We start from the raw sequence: 13,937 nt of genomic DNA on the forward strand, positions 1-13,937 counted from the left end.
CCTAGAAACCATAGTATTTAAATTGCAAGACAGCAGCCATAAGTTAGCAATAACTTTCTTTTCAAAATAACTGATACACATTTCTTTGTGCAGAAGAAGCCAATATCCTAAGCACACCTTTACAAACTAGTAATGTCAGAACTAATGAGGTTTCATCATAAATGCTCAAAGCTGAAAGATTTTAAATAAGCAGTTACTACCCTCATTGCATGACTGATGTCAATCCCTGATTTAAGTTTAACAATTGACACAGTATTGATCATAATAGTAATTATTACATGCTGCCCCAACCCTAAGATAGCTCCACAACATATGCAGTTTTAAATTACAAATTCCACATCCATTTTCAATGAACTCATTATTTCAGTGGGGTCAGTTTTCCTGGCTCTGATTTAGCTAAACATCCCTTTGCTGATAGATTTGAAATTATTCTGTCTTCTTTGCAGCCTTCTTCCCTTCCCCAAAATTTCAACCTTCGTCTCCCCTTTCACTTGAAACCCCCTTACCCCTCCCTGCAGCTTCTTTCCCCTTCTACAGGGACACCCCAAACCCCACAACCCTCCCCCTCCCCATCTGCAGCCTTGTTCATTTCTCATCCTTTGCATCCCCTTCTCAGCTTCTGGGCTCTTTCATGTTTTCTTGCAGCTTCCAACTGGAAGTTTGAATTTCTGTTTAAAAGCTATCATTAGAACCCAGTGACATCCCCAATTTACTCTGGTTTCAGATGGGATACCCCAAATTGTAAAGCTCCTATTTGAGGAACAATTAACTTGGACCAAATGAATTGATATTTAAAAGAAATCAAGTAGCCAAGCTTACCTGAGTTTACAAAGAAGTGAGTTTATTAGTTACTAAGTATGAGAAGAAGTAATAATTCAATGCACATATGCACAGATTAAGAATAAGAGTTGAGTAAAAAAAAATTTTAAAAGATACACAGGTTAGTTTATGGGTCAGTTGTGAAGTACAAGTGGAAAACTGTTTCAGTGATAATGGGAACTGCAGATGCTGGAGAATCTGAGATAATGTGCTCCTAAGATGTTGCTAGGCCTGCTGTGTTCATCCACCTCCATACTTTGTTATCATGGCTGTTTCAGTTGTTGTTTCCAGTAGCATTGATATATGTCATTGCATAGTGGATTTTGAGATATTTGGCATTGCAGATTGATTGGAATTCTTTTATTCTGTTTCCTTTTGATTAATGTGCTGGTTTCTAGCACTCAGAGCAAGTGAGTTATTTTACCTGCAATACACAGATATCTTGTGGTGGTTCATAAACAGTGACCTTCACAGGGCACTAGTGATCGAATCCAGGCTGGGAGACACAAGTACCTCAGCTCACGAGTACACCTCTTCCTCTAACACACAAACTAGGGTTGAATTAGCTTTTAGCCACTCTTATTATGTATTCTTGAAAGAGGAAGAAACAAAAGCATGTCTCTTGCCTTACACCGTGTTTTTTTTCCCCCCTACCATGGTCACTGTCTGAGATAACTCCCAGTAGATTATTGTTGAGTTTACATTGCATTTCTCCATTTTTATGTACATCCCTATAAAGCATTCTTGGCTTATCATCAAGGGGTGATATCCCAGGCTTTCTCCCTCTACAAGGTACCTGTGGAATTTGCATCTGCAGTCATTTGATTGGTTGTAGTAGTCCTCTTTAGAAATGTTGAAATTTAAAGTTCAATCAGTCTGTAAGAGATCCGGTGTTATGATCTGTCATTCTCACACTGTAGAGTGTAACAATTTCTCATTCCCTAATGTGTGGAAATTGAAAGAAGCGTAAAAATGTATGACGAGGGTCTATAGTGGCAGTGCGATTTTTGGATACCTGTTACGCAGAGTAGCAGAGGACAGGATGAGTGAAGCCTCTAACAAACCCAGAAGAAGGAGAGTCTTTTTTAAAATTATGTTTTTAGCTTATGAGCAAAACTGGCAAAATAATAATTTCTGCAAAATCTATGGCCATTAGGAGTCCATCGTATTGATTAGTATTAATCCTATGTAAGTCAAAGTCAGACCATGTGTGGAGATGGGAGACCATAGGGCTTGTGGAGAAAGTGGCACAGAATGTAGTGCTATGGAGAGCTGCTGCCACAGAATACTAGACTTGGGAAATATTAGTTGCGAGGTAATTTAGTGCAGTAAGGAAGAAGTGCTATTTTGATCCGATTCTGAAAACAAAAGGCTAGCATAATAGAGAGCAGGAGACAGAGAAATTAAAGAACTGAAGTCTAGAGGCATTGATTGAAAATTATAGTTTAAACCAGATTGTAAAAGAGGGGATTGAGAATTTTTTATCTTAGATCATGGATAGACAGCTAAGACATTTTGCTTGTAATTTCTACGCCATTTTGGAACTTCAGAAGACATCACGTGTGTCAGAGGTGTCTCAGACTGCTTGAGCTGGAATTCAAGAGTTTCTGAGTTTGAAAAGCAGCTTAAGTCACAGCAGAGAATCAGGGAAGCTAAGAGTTTTGTGTATCATGTGTTCCAGGGGTCTATCACCTCACAGGCAGAGAGAGGGTTCAGGTTAGTAGATGGGTGACCATCTGGGATTGTAGGAAAAGCCAGGGAAATGCAAGTGTCTTTGGTGCAGGCGCCACTCTCAAACTGGAATTCAGTTTGGACACTCCAGGCATTTTATCACCATCATCATGAATCGTACATGGTGTGTTGCCTCCCTGATGCTGGATAAAGGACAAACTATTTTGCGGGGAGGAGGGGGGGTTCCAGAAGCTTTTCAGTACTGATGCTAACACATTACCCCCAAAGGTTTCAATGAGCTCTGGGGCTGAGGGTCACAAACTAAGCATCTACAAACAGTTTCCAGGGAGAAAGAGATTGAGAGTAGAATGAGACAAATTCTGTAAATAGTTTATTGTTCTTCTGAAGCTTTCTAGATCATTCGTATACAGCACAGTTTGCTTCATGCATTTTATAGACTCTGATTTTTTCTTTTCTGAAGAGCCCAGAGGTGGGACACAACCAATGTGCCACAGAGCCCTGCAACAGCAAGTCACAGAATGTAAGGAGCAGATGTAATCCATATAGCTTTTGCAAATCTTTGCCAATTTTGCCTGACTAGCTACACTGCCCCAATTCCTTTTTCTGCCGCACAGGCCTCCAATGTCCATGCATGGCGGTGACTTCTGGAACCAGAGACAACTCTTTGCCACGGGAGTGGCAGGGCCTGGAACCTCCAAGTGGCTGCATGACTGCAGTTGTGCAGCTCAGAGGCAACTCTGCTGACTAGTAATGTGAACTATATTTATTTCTGTCACGCAATCAACCATCTTGTCAACAGGCATGTTACAGAAAAAGGAGAATTGGTGGCATCCTGTGCCACATACTGGAAGAGGTAGCGATTGAAACGTGCAGCAACACTGCACCAAGAGCTACAAACGCACATCTACAGTAGTTATTGTTAGTACTGTAGCTGTGAGTTGTAGTGTGCTAATTCTTACTTAACAATTCCTTAATCCTATCAAAGAATTTCTCTGATTGGCTTTCCAGACTACTGTTGGCCTTGTTTCAACAGCTCTGCCAAAAGTTCTTTGCCTATTAATAGATTAATTCTAAATTATCCTCCTGAGTTAAGGATTCTTAGGAAATATTTGGAGTTCTATGACATTATTGAGGGTTGAAGGAATTCCCTGATCACATTATCTCAGAATCAATCTTCATTCTCATGACTTACACTATGTGCTTAAAAATTTAATCATAGGCTTTGCAAATTCACATTTGTCATTTAACATTTGGCCTGGTTCACGGAATGTTTTCAGAACCTCCCCAACCATATGATCATGCTTCTCTTTTCTTGAACTATGCATCATATTATTCCATTTTTCATTAGGAGTATGTTGAACATTATTGTCTGGAATATTTCAGGCACAGATACTGTTTGAAATCACAGCCTATTGAAGCAGTATCACACAACAGGTGGTGTAAAAGTTGTGAGCTGCCTTGATTTCTGGTCCAACGATACTCATCAGAAACCACTGTTAGTATCTTCTTTTGTGAACATTTCCTTTTTGGCAGTTTATCCAGGCTATCAACAGCTGATGGCTCTGGACGAATTTCACTTTAGACTGATTCGTTTTGTTCGTCAAGTCCATATAGATCCTAATGTTCCTGTTTAGTTTAGGAGCAGTGACCATACCTGAGCACCATTTAGTAGGTACGCTGATTGGTGAAACCACTTCACACAGTTATATACTTACAAGTTCTGTCTTCAGCTTATTCATTATTGGTTGTGGCACCATCCTTGGAGTGAAAAGACTAATTAGTTTTGCATTTGCCTGCAACTAAATATTGTCCTTGATTCAAACTTACCTATCTCTGAGAATAGTTCCAGAAACTCTTCTCTAAATTCTGTATTGCTGTCTTCCCTAGCAAATTTTGATCTCAAGCATGCATTACTTCTGAGAAATGAGGATCCTTGGTTCTATAAAATATAAAGTTTTTCAATTATTTCCACGGTCTTTATGTTGTAATTTTGCCACAATCAGTCTTCTAACTTCTAAACTTGTTCCACCTGGACCTACAGTTTGGTTGAAGAAGGTTTTAATTTGATCTATTTTAACCATCATAATTAATCACACTATTTGAACACCTGCTCCAGTGCCTACTTTAAACTCCGCATATGTCCTTCTACTTCAAGATTTACTGACCAGTATTTATTATCTGGGTTATTGATCTCTCTTACGATGTCGAAATTGTGGTGCTGTCATTCTTCTGTTTTCTGAATCTGGCTGCATTTGATACTCTGTTGCCATTTACTTCCATTACTTGCAGGTTTAGCGTGACAATATTTTTAAAATGACTGCTTTTACCACAATTGTGGCATTCAGCTCCCCCTGCTGGGCAATCATCACACTTATTTTCCTTAATGCTCACTGCATCTGTAACATTTCAAAATGGCAGTTTGCACACTAATACCGTTTTCTGTGAAGGAGATAATGGGAACTGCAGATGCTGGAGAATCCAACATAACAAAGTGTGGAGCTGGATGAACACAGCAGGCCAAGCAGCATCTCAGGAGCACAAAAGCTGACGTCTCGGGCCTAGACCCTTCTGTTTTGGTGTACTTACTGCTTTCAGGCCAACAAATTGCACAGGCACACTGGCTTTTTATGCAGAGTCTTGACATCTCAGCAAACTATCCTGCAAATTTGGTTCTGGATCTTAGACTGCCTCACAAACTGTATCATCATCATCAGCGTTAATCCTCCCTTGATTGCAAAAGTCAGACAAGGCCTCTCATCTATCACACTGACAACTACGTCATCCTGTAATACTTTGATCTCTAGGTCGCTGTGTGCACAATTCCAATTAATCTAGACAAGTCGTGGATGAACAAATCAGTAGACTCCATAATCCTTCACCTCCATTTCATGTATATAGTTCATTCAATGGTCACAGTTTAAAATGTATGCCAGAGGCTTTCAGTTCTTTTGTCATTAAATTATGAAGGCTCATCCACACCTTGTCTGGTTGACAATCATTCATGGTGTTACTGATTGCACAGAGTAGCATGCTGACCCGATTGAGTTGGTCCTTCTTTTCCCCCAACCCTGAGGCTGTTTAATACTTGTCAGAACATTTCCTCTACCATTCCTAGACCTGGGCCCATTTGGGAATGGCACTGGAAGTGGTAAAGATGATTCTGTGATCCTCTGAAGGGTCTGGGCTGATGCCTGCTCAGGCTCTGTGGCATTGCTATTGTTTTATTAAAGGGGACTCTGGCCCTACTCCTGAAGTGAGTTAAAAACATTTTCCTTTTGATCTGCCATTTTACTTTTGATATGCTTTAGGGTTCTCTTTCACTACTGCAAATAGGTAATGTACATTTTAACAATAGACATTATTCACAAACTGGTTACGCAGTCATGAATCTACAAGGCCCTGGGGAATATTGCACAACAAAGAGGCCGAGGGGTGTGGCTGCATAGTTCCTTGAAAGTGGAGTAACATGTTGACAGGATGGTGAATAAGGCATGGGTCAGTGCATTGAGTATAGAACATAGAACACTACATCGCAGTACAGGCCCTTCAGCCCTCAATGCTGCGCTGGACCTGTGAAACCACACTGAAGCCCATCTAACCTACACTATTCCATTATCATCCATATGTTTATCCAATGACCATTTAAATGCCCTTAAACTTCATGTTGCAGTTGTATAGGACTTTGGTTCGGCCACATTTGGAGTACTGTGTACAGTTCTGGTCATCACATTACCAAAAGGATGTGGATGCTTTGGAGAGGGTGCAGAGGATGTTCACCAGGATGTTGCCTGGTATGGAGGGTGCTAGCTATGAAGAGAGGTTGAGTAGATTAGGATTATTTTCATTAGAAAGACAGAGATTGAGGAGGGACCTGATTGAGGTCTGCAAAATCATGAGGGGTATAGACAGGGTGGATAGCAAAAAGCTTTTTCCCAGAGTGGGGTACTGAATTACTAGGGGTCATGAGTTCAAAGTGAGAGATGGAAAGTTTAAGGGAGATATGCGTGGAAAGTTCTTTACGCAGAGGGTGGTGGGCACCTGGAACGTGTTGCCAGCGGAGGTGGTAGACACAGACACTTTAGCGTCTTTGGATATATTTGGACAGGCACATGGATGGGCAGGGAGCAAATGGACACAGACCGTTAGAAAATGGATGACAGGTTAGACAGAGGACCTTGATCGGCGCAGGCTTGGAGGGCCGAAGGGCCTGTCCCTGTGCTGTACGTTTCTTGGTTCTTTGTTCTTTGGCGAGTCTACTACTGTTGCAGGGACAGCATTCCACGCCCTTACTATCCTCTGAGTAAAGAACCTACCTCTGACATTTGTCCTATATCTATCATCCCTCAATTTAAAGCTACGTCCCCTCATGCCAGCCATCTCCATCTGAGGAAAAAGGCTCTCACTGTCCACCCTATCTAATCCTGTGATCATCTTTTATGTCTCTATTAGGTCACGTCTTAACCTTCTTCTCTGTAACAAAAACAGCCTCAATTCCCTCAGCCTTTCCTCATAAGACCGTCCCTCCATACCAGGCAACATCCTGGTAAATCTCCTCTGCACCATTTCCAATGCTTCCACATCCTTCCTATAATGCGGCGACCAGAATTGTATGCAATACTTCAAGTGCGGCCGCACCATGACCTCATGGCTCCGAAACTCAATCCCTCTACCAATAAAACCTAATACACTCTATGCCTTCTTAATAACCCTATCAACCTGGGTGGCAACTTTCAGGGATCTATGTACATGGACACTGAGATCTCTCTGTTCATCCACACTACCAAGAATCTTACCATTAGCCCAGTACTCTGTATTCCTGTTACTCCTTCCAAAGTGAATCGCCTCACACTTTTTGGCATTAAACTCCATAGGAGTTGGGACGTCATGTTGAACTGTACAGGACATCAGTTAGGCCACTTTTAGAATACTGTGATCAGAGATAATGGGAACTGCAGATGCTGGAGAATCCGAGATAACAAAGTGTGAAGCTGCATGAACACAGCAGGCCAAGCAGCACCTTGGGAGCACAAAAGCTGACATTTCGGGCCTAGACCCTTCATCAGAAAAGGGGGATGGGGAGAGGATTCTGAAATAAATAGGGAGAGAGGGGGAGGCGGACCGAAGATGGATAGAGAAGTGGATAGGTGGAGAGGAGAGTATAGTTAGGGAGGTAGGGAGGGGATAGGTCAGTCCGGGGAGGACAGACAGGTCAAGGGAGCAGGATGAGGTTAGTAGGAAGGAAATGGAGGTGTGGCTTGAGGTGGGAGGAGGGGATAGGTGAGAGGAAGAACAGGTTAGGGAGGCGGGTACGAACTAGGCTGGTTTTGGGATGCAGTAGGGGGAGGGGAGATTTTGAAGCCGGTGAAATCCACCCTACCAAACCCGGCACTTTCCCCTGCAACTCCAGGAAGTGCTACACCTGCTCCCACACCTCCTCCCTCAATCCCATCCCAGGCCCCAAGATGACTTTCCACATCAATCTGATGTTCACCTGCACATCTGCCAATGTGGTATACTGCATTTGCTGTACCCGGTGTGGCGTCCTCTACATTGGGAAACCAAGCAGAGGCTTGGGGACCGCTTTGCAGAATACCTCCGCTCGGTTCACATAAACAACTGCACCTCCCAGTCACGAACGATTTCAACTCCTCCTCCCATTCCTTAGACAACATATCCATCCTGGGAGAGATAATGGGAACTGCAGATGCTGGAGAATCCAAGATAATAAAGTGTGAATCTGGATGAACACAGCAGGCCAAGCAGCATCTCAGGAGCACAAAAGCCGACGTTTCGGGCCTAGACCCTTCATCAGAGAGGGGGATGGGGTGAGGGTTCTGGAATAAATAGGGAGAGAGGGGGAGGCGGCCGAAGATGGAGAGAAAAGAAGATAGGTGGAGAGGAGAGTATAGGTGGGGAGGGGATAAGTCAGTCCAGGGAAGTCAAGGCTGAAGAGATTACAAGAGAGTTGCAGTGGGAGAGTGATTCCCTGAGGTTGGTCCGGAGGGAGGAGGGTAACTTCTTCAGGTTAGGCATCCCTGGAAGAGGCTTCGCAGTGAGGTCAAAATTGTATCAGAGACAACGGGAACTGCAGATGCTGGAGAATCCAAGATAATAAAGTGTGAATCTGGATGAACACTGCAGGCCAAGCAGCATCTCAGGAGCACAAAAGCTGACGTTTCGGGCCTAGACCCTTCATCGGAGAGGGGGATGGGGTGAGGGTTCTGAAGTAAATAGGGAGAGAGGGGTAGGCGGACCGAAGATGGATCTTTGGTCTGCCTCCCCCTCTCTCCCTATTTATTCCAGAACCCCTACCCCATCCCCCTTTCTGATGAAGGGTCTAGGCCCGAAACGTCAGCTTTTGTGCTCCTGAGATGCTGCTTGGCCTGCTGTGTTCATCCAGATTCACACGATATCCATCCTGGGCCTCCTGCAGTGCCACAATGATGCCACCCGAAGGTTGCAGGAACAGCAACTCATAGTCCGCTTGGGAACCCTGCAGCCCAATAGTATCAATGTGGATTTCACCAGCTTCAAAATCTCCTCTCCCCCCACTGCATCCCAAACCAGCCCAGCACGTCCCCGCCCCCTGCTAACCTCATCCCACCCCCTTGACTTGTCCATCCTCCCCAGACTGACCCATCCCCTCCCCACCTCTCCACCTATCTTCTCCTCTATCCATCTTCGGTCTGCCTCCCCCTCTCTCCCTAGTTATTTCAGAACCTTCTCCCCATCCCCCTCTCTGATGAAGGGTCTAGGCCCAGAACGTCAGCTTTTGTGGTCCTAAGATGCTGCTTGGCCTGCTGTGTTCATCCAGCTCCACACTTTGTTATTTAGAATACTGTATTCATTTCTGGTCTCCGTGCTATGGGAAGGATGTTGTTAAACTTGAAGTGGTTCAGAAACTATTTAGAAGGATGTTGCTGTGATTGGAGGATTTGAACTTTAGGGAGAGGCCAAATAGGGACTTTTTATTTTCCCCTGGAACATCGGATATTGAGGGCTGACCTTATGGGGGTTTATAAAATCATGAGGGACATGGATAGGCTGAATAGGGTCTTTTGCCTCAGGTAGGGGTGTCCAAAATTAGAGGGCATAGATTTAAGAGGAGAGAGGAAAAGTTTGAAAGGAACCTCAGGGGGGGACAACCTTTTCATACAGAGGATGGTACATATTTTAAACAAGTAGGTGATGAGTACGTGAATAGGAAAAATTTAGAGGGATATGGTTCAAATGCTGGTAAAAGAAACTAGATCAGTTTAGGGCACCCAACTGGCATGGACAAGTTGCACCAAATGGTCTGTTTGCATGATGTATAACTCTATGACTCTTGTTACGATATACAGGAAGAAATAATGTGGGCTTGTAAGAAAGAGAAGTATGGTGGTAATAATGTAAGATTTTAACCTTCACATGGATTGGATGTATTGGTTTAGGAAGGATAGCCTGGAAGATAAGTTTGGAGAATGTTTTCAAAACAGTTTCTCAAAGCAGCACATTCCACAGGCTGAGAGAAGACTACTCTAAGCCTGTAAAAGTATAATGAGACATGGTTAATTAATGACCTCATAGAAAAGGAGGCCCCGAGTAGCAGTAGCAGTGATCATAACATTGAATTTCAGTTTGAAGGGAAAAAGTTTAGAGACTGTAAGACTAGTGCTGAAAACTTAAATAACGGCAAGCATAAGATTGGAGAAGTGGAACTAGCTCAAATTAACTGGCAGATAATATTAAAAAGGTGTGTCAGCAGGGATACAATAGATGACATTTCAAGGGATATTCCAGATCATTCAACAAATATATGTTCTATTGAAAAAAAATTCTAGAAGGATGCATTATTTGAGGCAAACTAATAACATTAAAAATAATATTGAATCTAAATAAGTAGCATACAATTAGACTAAATTAGGTTATATTTTGCATAATCAGACAGGATCTGAAAACAGCAAAGTATGATTAAATAAATGAGGGAAAAATTAGACTGAGAGAAAGCTATAAAAATAAATCAGTAACAGATAGCCAGAATATCAAAATGCAAAACAGCAACTAAAGTGAGTTCTGGACAATTATAACATGAAATGAGAAAATGACAGAACAGTTGAATAGATATGTTGCATGTGTCTTCACTGTAGAATCTACACATAACATCCAGAAAAAAATGTAAAGCAAGAGGTGAAGTGGGGTGTGGGGTGTAAGGGAGAGAAATGCTAAAGAAACACAAGGGTACTGAGTAAGTTCTTGGAAATAAAGGCTGATGATTTCCTAGGTCCTGATGGACCTCATCTAGGGTCTTAAAAAAGTGATTGTTGAGACAGTGGATGCATTGTTTTAAATTTTTCAAAATCCACTAGATTTTGGAAACTTTCCATCAGAGTAACAAACTCCTCTTTCAAGTAAGAAGGGAGACAGAAAACAGGAAACTATAGTCCAGTTAGCTTAACATCTGTCATAAGGAAAATGCTCGTCTTTATTGAGGAGGTCATAATAGCGCCCTTAGGAAATCTTAATGCAATTTGGCAGAATCATACAACTAATTTGAAAGGCAAATGGAATGTTAGTGTTTATTGCATGGAATGGAATATAAAAGCATGGAAAATGTTACTGCAGCTTGATGAGATCACATTTGGTGTACTGAGTATTTTCAGTCTCCTTATTCAAAAAAGGATATAATTGCGTTTGATACTGATGAGAGGATTTCCTTGATTCATTTCTTGGAATGGAGAGCTATTCCTACGAATTCACATTGAAAAAATTGGGCATATATTGATTAGAGTTCAATGGATTATGAGGCAATCTTATTGAAACATACAAAACCCTAAATGGACTTGATAGGACAATACCCAAAGATTATTTACTGGTGTGGGGGGAAACTGGAACTACGGAAAATAGTTTAAAAATAATAGATCTACCTTATAACAAAGAGATGAGTTTTTTTTCTCTCAAGGTGATTGTTAGTCGGGGGAATTTTCTTCCACAGAATGCATTGGAGGCCATGTCATTGAAATTAGTCAAGGCAGAGTTCAATATATTTTTGGGGACAGTAAGTACTACAGATGCTGGAAGCTAGAGTCAATCAATGTGCAGCTGGAAAAGCACAGCAGGTCAAGCAGCATCCAAGGAGCAGGAAAGACAATGTTTCAGCCGGAAACATTGACATTCCTGCTCCTCGGATGCTGTCTAACCATTCGGTATTGTTTTGATAGACAGGTGAGTGAGGTTGTGGTGGTAAACAAAAAAAATTGAATTGAGACTATAATCAAACAATCCATGATCTTGTTGAATGATGGAACAGGCTGTAAGTACTGAATAGCCTACTTCTGGTCTTAAGTCCAATGAATTAACAGTTTTGTGACAAGAAAGTCATGTTTGACTACTTTAGCACAATTTTTTGAGGAGGCAACACAACATTGATAAAGTGAAACCTATTGATGCCACGTACATGAATTTCCAAAAAGCTTTAGGTGAGCTCAATGCTGTGTCTCAACTATTTACAATCTGTATATATGACTTAGATGAAGGGACTAAATGTATTGTTTCTAAATTTTCTGATGATACAATGACAGTAAGGAGTCTGAATGTATTTAGAGAGTTTGAGTGGGCAAAGAAAAAATGACAGATGGAATATAACGAAAATGTGAACTCGTCCACTTTGGCAGGAGGAATAGGAAAGCTGCAAATTATTTAAATGAAGAGAGATTACAGAATTCTGTGGTACAAAGGGAGCCATGTGCCCTGATATAGGGATCACAGAGTTAGTCTGCATGTACAGCAAATAATTAGGAAGGGCATATACCATGTCATTGATTGAAAGGGGAATGTTTTGCCACAGTTGTAAAGTGAAATGCTGAGGCAAAATCTGGTGCACCCTGTACAATTCTGCTCTTAATTAACGTATAAAAATATAAAATTGCATTTTTGAAGCAGTACAGAGATGATTTCCTCAGCTGATTCCTGACATAATATGGAGAAAGATTAGATAGGTTGGGCTTGTATCCATTTGAGTTTAGAGCTTATTGAAACATACAAGGTCCTGAAGGAACTGTAAAAGGCGGATTTTTGCTATTTGGAATCGACTAGAACAAGGAACACAGTTTAAGCCATTTGAGACAGAGATGCCCTTAAGAATTGTTAGTCAGTGGAACTCTTTCCCAGAGACGAGTGAAGGTTGGATTATTTAAAATGTTTTACGACTGAGTTAACTGCCTTAACTGACAATGAAAACATAATGTTTAGGGGTTAGATATGAAAGTAGCAGCCATAATCGGGTCAGCCATGATCTTATCAAATGGCTGAGCAGGCTCATAGGGTTTAAAGGCTTACTCTTGTTTTAAATTTATAGGTTTACAGTGATAAACCATTCTGTTAATTGAAATACACAAATAAACACACCCCCCACAACAAAAATAGAGCTGCATTAAAATCATAAAATCTCTCAATAATCACTGTACCCTTTTTCTGCCAATCCTATACTTACCAAGAATTCCAAATTAGTCTAAGAGTTACAAAAAATTATTCGGCAATATGACAGATTGAAATTAAATCCCTTGTTGTGATTATTAAAATGTCAAAAACAAACCACGAGCATTGAACAGAATTGAAATCCTCATAAAAAATCCTTCCCACCTGATTTTTTTTAGGATGATTGCTTTTGAAATCCTACCCCAGGAATTTCAGGAGGCAAATATATTTCTGAATTATTTATTGAATGGAATTCTGAAGACAATGATAAAGTTCAATTAGAAATCATTTCTGTCGCCATTCACTTCTTCTGAAATGTAGTTAACAATGTGTTTCCATGAAAAACATGAAAATGACAAAGTTATGATCCCATACAGGAAGGAATTGGTCCATTCTGAACTCAGGGGATAGAGCATGGGATCGATTGTTCTACATGGCGGCCTTCGTGGACTTTCTGATTTCATTCTCAAACTCATGTATTGGCTACCAGACAGAATTTTCAATAAAGCAATGAACTAAATCTCAATGATTCAAAACAAAGGAATAATCACATTAATTATATTTCTGACAAACATTTAAAGAGTTGCTTCAAAAACATTTCAAACATCAGATATGCGGATACGTCTACATCTATGCCTTTTAGTGCTAAGTATTTCATTTTGAACATTGACATTGAAATGTACACAACAGCTAGAAATTAGCAATGATTTATTTCAACAATTATATAATCCTAGTGAGTGAATAGATTTGTATCATTTAAGGTTAAATTTTCAATGGGCTCAAAATTGATGATCCACTATTCTGGTTTATGACTTTCACTGAAGAAACGGTTTTAATTTGGTGCACAGAACTCATTTTCTAAAATTATATCTAGCTCACATCAAACATTAAATTGGAGTTTTCAATTAAAAAAACATGTTTTTACCTTTATATTACTTTATATCAAAAAGATGGTTTACTCTAATTGTTGG

Source organism: Stegostoma tigrinum, chromosome 10, assembly GCF_030684315.1.
Source record: "Stegostoma tigrinum isolate sSteTig4 chromosome 10, sSteTig4.hap1, whole genome shotgun sequence".
NCBI lineage: Eukaryota > Metazoa > Chordata > Chondrichthyes > Orectolobiformes > Stegostomatidae > Stegostoma > Stegostoma tigrinum.